The sequence below is a fragment of the Triturus cristatus genome, chromosome 8 (genome assembly GCF_964204655.1).
Source record: "Triturus cristatus chromosome 8, aTriCri1.1, whole genome shotgun sequence".
NCBI lineage: Eukaryota > Metazoa > Chordata > Amphibia > Caudata > Salamandridae > Triturus > Triturus cristatus.
In genome coordinates this window covers 552,154,938-552,162,852 of record NC_140591.1, presented here as the reverse complement: position 1 = coordinate 552,162,852, position 7,915 = coordinate 552,154,938, and the positions used below count along the sequence as shown (strand labels likewise).

General features: G+C 43.7%; 1 pseudogene; it reads left to right on the top strand.

The window, feature by feature from the left end:
* Positions 1 to 395: 395 nt before the first annotated feature.
* LOC146802428 (transcriptional regulator ZNF706 pseudogene) lies at positions 396 to 626 on the top strand (annotated as a pseudogene).
* The last annotated feature ends 7,289 nt before the right edge of the window (positions 627 to 7,915 follow it).

The following is a 7,915-nucleotide window of genomic DNA, read 5'->3' as shown; positions in this document are numbered from 1 at the left end:
GCTGAAAACAACCATATGTTTAGGAATGAAACAGGATGTGGCAGCACCTGTCAGAGAGTGGAAGTCCGTAAAAGGAGGAAATACAAGTGTGAAGAGGAAGTATCATAACATGGCCCCAAGGGAGGAGTATGTACAGTTCAAGTTCAGAAAGTATTCATCAGTAGTACTTTCACTTCATTTACAGAAGATGCCATTAAGGGATTCAGTCTAGTTTCTGGAGGCAAGGAGTTTCTAGGTGGTTATTGTTCAGGGTTTACCATGGCGCGTACGGGAGCCCACACTGGGTGGTAACTGTCCTTTGTGCACTCTGTTCCTGCTCTGCAGAGGAGGCACGCACCCTAAAAAAAGACTTTTCACATTTCTCCTGTGACGCTTCGTTTTCTCCACCCTCGGATATGGATCATTTGAATCAGAAGTATCAGTCTCAGCAGAAAAATTCCCGAAAACAAGCTGAACAAAAGAAGAAACAAGGAGATGATAAGGAGGCAGCTGCCAAAGTTGCATTAGTGGAGTCCTGTACTATTTGCAGGATACAAATGCCAGATCCTAAAACTTTTAAACAGCACTGAGCGATCAAGCATCCTACATACCCACTCCCTCCAGAACTGGTTGATGTTGAGTCATAGACCTTCACAGGTGACTCATTCCACTTTCAGACTGTTATGCCAATTTGAACTTTACGTGATGGATCTAGAGCGGCAAAAATGAGAAAAACGATAAAGGCACATCATAAACATTCAGGTGCCTATTTACGAGAATGTCACCTGTGACAGGGAAGGGGCAGGAATGTACCGCATTCAAGGCAATACAGTGCATTCCTGCCTTTTCCCCTGGGCTGGTGCCCCTTTGGAAGCCTAGCGCCAATGCAGGCACCCTTGCACTATAGTGCAAGGGTGCCTGTGTTGCATGCAGGATGATTGTTTTCTGTGCAGAAAGGGACACATTCCTGCACAAAACAACCCTGAGGGGCATATTCATCTCTCTATGCATGTTGCAGAAAGCAGCACACATAGAAAGAAGAAGTAAGGAGCAGGCATCAAGATATTTCTCCACATTTAACCTCCCCTGAGAAGACATATCTTTTTGGTGCATTCCCAGGTCTACTCTTCTGGTAAATCTGGGAATGCATCAATAACCATGGGAGTTTCATGGGGAAACCCAAACAACTTCCATGAAACTCCTTCCCAGGGCACCGTAAGGCAGTGCAGCGATTTGTACTGTGTTGCTTTACTCTAGATGGAGCCACTCAGGGCTACACAAAGTGGCCTTTCGTGGATTCATGAATCACATTTAAGGCTTGTTGTGCCATGTTGCATGCTGCAAACACGATGCAAACTGACTCATAATCCCCTTAATTTTATATGCTGTGCCACCATTGCGCTTCATATAAAGACATTACACTTTAAATGTTCAATTGGATCCTGATTGGGATTTCGTTTAATAAATAGTCAGGAAAAATTGTAATGTTTGAAAGGTGTACTTGTATGGACTAATATTGCAAATCCATTGAATAAAAAGATCACGGTATTTGCTCATTCAATGGTAGGGGATAGACGGATTTAGTTTAGTGGTAGAGTAAGGCATAGCTGGGGAAATGGAAACATACACATATCCTAAAGCTACAGCTGCCCCCTCCCTCTTTCAAGAGGTCTGTTTAAAAAAAAGCCCAGAGAAGATCGGTGCTGCAAAAGTGTGGAAGGAGACAGGTGCAAAGGGCCAATCTTTCTGCCTTCTCTGAGAGAGAAGAAAGATCATGATGGGCTTTGCTGACTCACAGTCGAGTGCCTGCTTATCAGCCTGCAGTGCTTAAAGGGCATCCATTTAACCCGATGCTTCTGCGAGTTACTGCTTCATTTTCAGGTAACACAGCTCAGAGTCAGAAAGACGGAGATCTTGCCCACTGTTTCCCAGATGTATTTTCTGAAAATAAAGTACTAGCTTAGAGAGAGAAGGCTCTCGCGCCTTCCTGCCTAGGCACACAAGTCCATTGAGGTAACACAAATGAGCACATGATTAAAACAGAAAATACGTCATAAATCCAAAGTAAATCAACAAGCAATGTGCTATGCTACGCTTAGAATGGACCCACTTTCTAAATAATGTGAAGTTTAAAGCACACATTCACTCATGGGTATCGTAGCACTGAAAAACAGATGTTAATTGTCACCAAATTTAGTGGTACTTATGTCTAGTCAAAAAGGCGTTACTATGGGAAGTATCGTTTTTCATGACGTCCAAAGTATAAGGTCCGTGAAGATGCCATGTTTCAGATATCCCTTTCTCTTGGGGAATTCGCACTTTGGAATACTTTGGCCATTATTATTTAAAATGTCAAGAGCCACCAAATATTTTAGGATCTCTTGCAGACGCATCTTTTATCCTAAATCTGTTCTCTCCAGTGCTACAGACCTCCATACACACTCTGCAGCCCCATGAAGTCACTCTGGCAGGAAGCGGGCATTTAATCACCTCAACATACCATCATATTTCAGGTGTGTTTGCATGATTCATGCCCAACGTGCTCCAACCCTACTCGGTTAGGGCAAACAGCCAGTTAAGTGATGCACACCCGCTCGCACTCGGATTCAGTCTACTATCACAAGACTTCTTAGGTGCATGAAGTTTACATTTTACCAAAAAGCACATGTGTAGCTGCAGAGATCTGTATATAATCTGTTGCTCTTGTGCCTCAATCCCAGTCACACAGTTCAGTGAGTTTATGTGTAGCTTGTTGTTCTCAGGTTGAGATACAAGTAACATAGCTCAGTAAAGTAATGTATGTCCTGTACGGATATGTGTGTTTTTCCTACTCAGTTGATTTAAACCTGAGTATTCATCTCAGTTCAAGGAGGAATGAATACCTGGTGAATTTCAGGCTAAATGCTGACTATGTATTTGAGTTCCATTTAAACTAAGTTTTCCTTATATTTCAATATTGGATCTGACTCTACTCAACCGAAGTTTGGTATCCCTCATCTAATCCTGAATGACACATACAATTATTCAAACTTTAACATAGAATAAAAACAAATAAATGAAGAAAAAAAATCAAACAAAACACATAACCGTTAATCAACGTTTCTTGTGGGTACAGACCTATGCTCATTGCCTGCTTAGTGGTCTAAACCCTAAAACAGAGCTTGGGTTAGAATGGCAGACATTGCTTTTCTGTAGAAAGTTTCTGGAAAACGGAAATAAAAACAGTGATAATTATGTATTCCTTGCTACTTGACTAAGATTGGTGGGTCAGAGACATTCCAGAACCTTGTTGCTTTGAAGAGTGACATGTGGTGAGGCCGCCCTGATGCTGGACTTGGAAGAAGGCTTAGATATGGGGCACTGAGTGTGTTGTACAGCAGATGGGCTACTGAATTCATAGGCCTTTTATTCTAGGTTTACATTTCTCCTCTGCAAGGTGGGGCTTGGGAAGGCGACTGAGGCCTTTGTGGCTTGAGCTACATTCCGTTGACCTCCTGCTGGTCTTGGGTCTAGGCTGGCAATTCTTTAATTCTCCTCTGGATCCATCATGTCAAAGATGGTTTCTGCCTTGCTGGTAATGTGTATACAGTTATGCAAATGGGGAACTACTTCTTTGCAGCCAACTATTAATCTCCCACATCTCCACTCTGGCACCTGTGAATGGACCTGGGGGTGAGGACATCGTAAGCCTGGAAAGGTCCGTAATGTCTCACTGGCACCCCATACAAACTACAATGTTGTTTCACCCTCATCCCTCCTCACCTCCCTCTGAGAGGCAATGGGTTCTAGAAGACCTTCTGCCCATGGCCTACAACCTTTTATCACCCACAGTGCAAGATATTTAATGACTCAGTGGCAGAGCTTTCAACAAGACCAGATTCTCACATTAGCAGCTCTTCAGGTTCAATATGTTTTCTGGAGTTCCTGGACTTGTAGCTCTAACCTATAATGAGATATAAAAAAGAACTACACATTCCAGATTATAGAGAAAAGTCCTAGACTGAAGGAACTGCTCACACATTGACTTTCGCTGGTGGGCTCACCCGCTGCCTACCTCTGTGATGTGGGGTGGTGGCATTGGTAAGGTCGCATGGCTCCTGGTGAAGGCAAAGAAGAACTGGATCCCAATCTTTTGTTGGGTTGCAACAGGCATCAATAATCATGGTCCAGTGGGATCCACAGCCCACAGGACCCCCATGCCCCCAGACCAGTGATTGGTATACCCCTGCATGGGAAGTTGCTTTCGGACAGAGCTCACAGGTTTCCCACGTACATGAACGAGGCACCTGTCCAGGCCAAGTTTTTGCTTTGGATTCTGGATCTTTCCCAAAATGCACTAAAAAAAATCGTCTGGATGAACTACCCAAGCATGGACATGGGAAACTTGTGAGCTCTGGTTTGGGGCCTTACTACACAAAACAGTACTTTCAGTGTTCCCAGGTCTCTGCGCAAGTAGGTATTCTAATTCAGGATTTTTCTGAGAATACTGGGACTTGTATTTCTGATTGAATAAAGGGATAATCGGATGCAAGATGTGAGAATGGTAACTTTAAAATCCTGTTCTGGATAATGTACTTAACAATGGACCTGGAAACCTTTAGTTTGGTATCGGTAAAACTCGCTTCAAACCCCCCACCCCCCTATTCTCCCCTAGATGTGGGAACAGTGAAGCAGCAAGTGTGCCATGTGCCTTAGTGAGTGCATGAATAATGGGTTGGTGAATGTGGGAGATAATTAGGAGGGAGTCCAGCATGTTAACTTTTCCTGTTACATTCCCATACGTAATTAACGATATACAAGAACCTAAACACAACTGCCTAGGATTCTGTACTGTTGGCACAGGTACTGTGGGAGTGGGCACAGCGAAGGGCCAAAAACCACAGCTTGGAGCCCAGTAACGAATGGAAACATCGGACCACTCTGCTCAGTGAACACTGGATAATAGGGGCAGGAGTGTGGGTGATGGTCACATTCTGTAGCTTGTGAGTGGTAGGTGTCAGAAGACTGCACAATGATGGGTGTCACAAAAATCCATAAAATGATGCCAGTATTCACTATGGATGCATCACGAAGTGCAGGTAAGGCATGTCTGTATGAGTATTTTGTAAGCTGTGCTTGCCTGAGTGCCGGGTGTGCCTTGGTGACTTCAGGGAGTAATTGTGTGAATGCAGGGTGAGCAAGTGTGGCTGTGTGAGTTCATGGTGGTTTGGGTGTATCTGTGTGAGTGCAGGGAGTGCCTATTGAGGGGATTGATTGTATGAGTGCAGGGTAATTGATGGGTGTGGGGCAGTGAAGATGAACAGTGTGCCTCTGTGATTGCTAAGTGAGTAATTTGTCTGAGTGCGGCATTTTATTCTGTATCGTGAAGGAGGTTTAAGCGGACTTTGAATCTGAGTGCATGGAGAGGGGAGGCGCTGTATGAGTGCAGGCTGAGGGGAGTACACATGTGAGTGCAGAAAGAGGTGTGTGTCTGTATGAATGCATTATTAGTTGTGCCTTTGTGAGTCTCAAGTGAGCGGTTTCCTGTGTGAGTGCATGGGTCAGCATATTCAAGAGTCAAGGGTGAAAGGAGTGATTGGCCGATTGTTCCTAATGACATTGATGTTTAAGCCTAGCTTAACTCTTGACAACTGAACTGATAACAAACAAGCCACAGCGGTGGGAGCAGGGTTAAGGAATGAAGCTTCATTGAACTGTCTCTTTATCAGGGCCGGACTTTGAACCCCTCGGGGGGGTTGGGGGTGCCGCAGACATCTTTGCCAGGGCCGGTTTTCGGCCGATTTTGTTACAGGGCCGAAACGGCCCTGTGACAAAAACGGCCCGCAGGCCACAAAACCGGCTCCCACCCGTGCGGCGCACCGGGGGATTGCCCGGTGCCCGCTACGGCCAGTCCGGCCCTGCTCTTTATAAGGGGCAGACTCTAGTGCAAAGCTCTTCCTCCGACTCACATGTCTTCAGCAGGTGCAAAAAACCCCATCAGCAATGTTATTGGGACCGGGCGCTGTGATCTGCCGCTTACACAAAGATAGTGATGATGACAAGCATGATGCACTCATGGGCTCCTTCGCAGGGATTGGAGCCTCTGACTTGCAGTTGGTCTGCTTTACCAGTAAAGTACTTTGTTTAACATCAGCGCTCAGTGACACTCCATTGGCACATTGCCCTTACCCTGGGGGCACTAGTGATTACAACCGTGTAGATATCCCTCAAAGATTCAAATAGTGGGATCTAAAAACAGGAACAGAGAAATTCAATTCTAAAATATAATATACTTACCACCTATATATTTATGGATTTTCCATGCATTTACCGGCTTAGGTTTAGCTAGAGGAGAAGGAATGGCCAAGTGATGCTATTTTTGTTTGCATGTCTTTTTCTAAAGAGCTTCAAAGCATAATATTATAAATGATTAGTAGAAAAAATAAAGCATGCCTTGTTTGTATTTTGCGAATGATTTCCAGAGTTTTATAGAGAATTTTGCCAAATAGTTGCTTCTAGTTGTACATTGTTTGACTACAATATGAATGTGCTTTCTGAAAAAGGCTCAGTTTTGCTGCAAGCATAGCCCTTGTTAAAGCTGCATTGGCACACTGACGTTTCATTATTTTTGATTGTCATGCCATTATTTTTAACGGAGAGTGTAACTTATGACATTCTGGAATAATTTAGCAGCTTCCAGCAAACATGCATTGTTTTTATTTATGGTGTGCTTCAAAATCATCTTATAGAAAAACATTGTTTAAAATTAATTACGGTAGTAAGATACTGGTGTATACGTTACATGTGTCTGAATTGACTCTCCTAATTACACTGAATTAAGGAAGTTTTACCTGAAATATGTCTGAGGTTTACAGCGTGAAGAGTAATGGCCAGACTAACATTCTATTTCAACTTATTTCCTGACTTATAAGGTACATATAGAGAGGTCGGATTAAATAATGCTCTCTAGGAGAATTCTCCGGGTAATATATTTGATTTTGTTGAGTTTAATACGTTCTATTAACAATGGTATTTACTAATTTGTACGAGGGCATTTACTTTAACATAATATATACTGGACACAGTTCCTTTAAATTAGGCAATGCTCATTTCAAATCCCCGCAATGGTGATCACCAACATGCGGTATACAAAGGCCTTCTCCAACACCCACAAATAGATGCAGTCTAAGACTGCGCCGAGTTGAGTTGGAAACGTGACTACTTTCAATGTCAAAAAGGGGCATTTAAGTTAGAGCGGGCAGCCTGTCGCACCATGAGGGCGGTGAGACCGTGCCCAACACTATCGAGGAGTGTGCACCCTATTGAGAGGTCCCATTTGCCTGGAGGTGACCTCTGTGCTTTGCCAGAATTTGCAATATTATTGCATTCAGCACCTAAACCCTTGTAATCCAGGCCTAAATAGAGGAGAGGAACCACAAACACATCTGATTTGTGGCAGTACTGGTGCTCTAGAAAACTCTAAATGAAGCCTACTCATTTCCACATACATTCTAGGGGTATTTCGATGCTCAGTGACAGAGCAGAGGCTTGTCTTATTGTTATACTACTATGTACAGATCAACCTACCCCCCCCCGCGATTGAAGAGCTATTGGCGTCTTCAGGAGGTGATACAGTGAGATAGAGTCAGGGGCAGCGCATCTCCAAGAATCTCCAAGGGTCCTTCATCAACTCCTTCCACAAGGTCACCTAGACGGTTCTTTAGGAGTAAATGTTTGCTTTTTGCCAAACAAATGTTTGTTATGTCAGATGAAATGTATTGTTAGTTCAATGTTTCTGATTTAACATTGACCGAGTAGAATGCTGTGCAGATCTGGTAAAATCACAAGACAATATCAGAAAGACATTGTTGCAGGGATTTTGCGGAGTCACAGAACTATGCATGGGTCATGGAACCTTAGTGGGCAGGGACTGAGTCATCCTACCACCTGAGTAGCC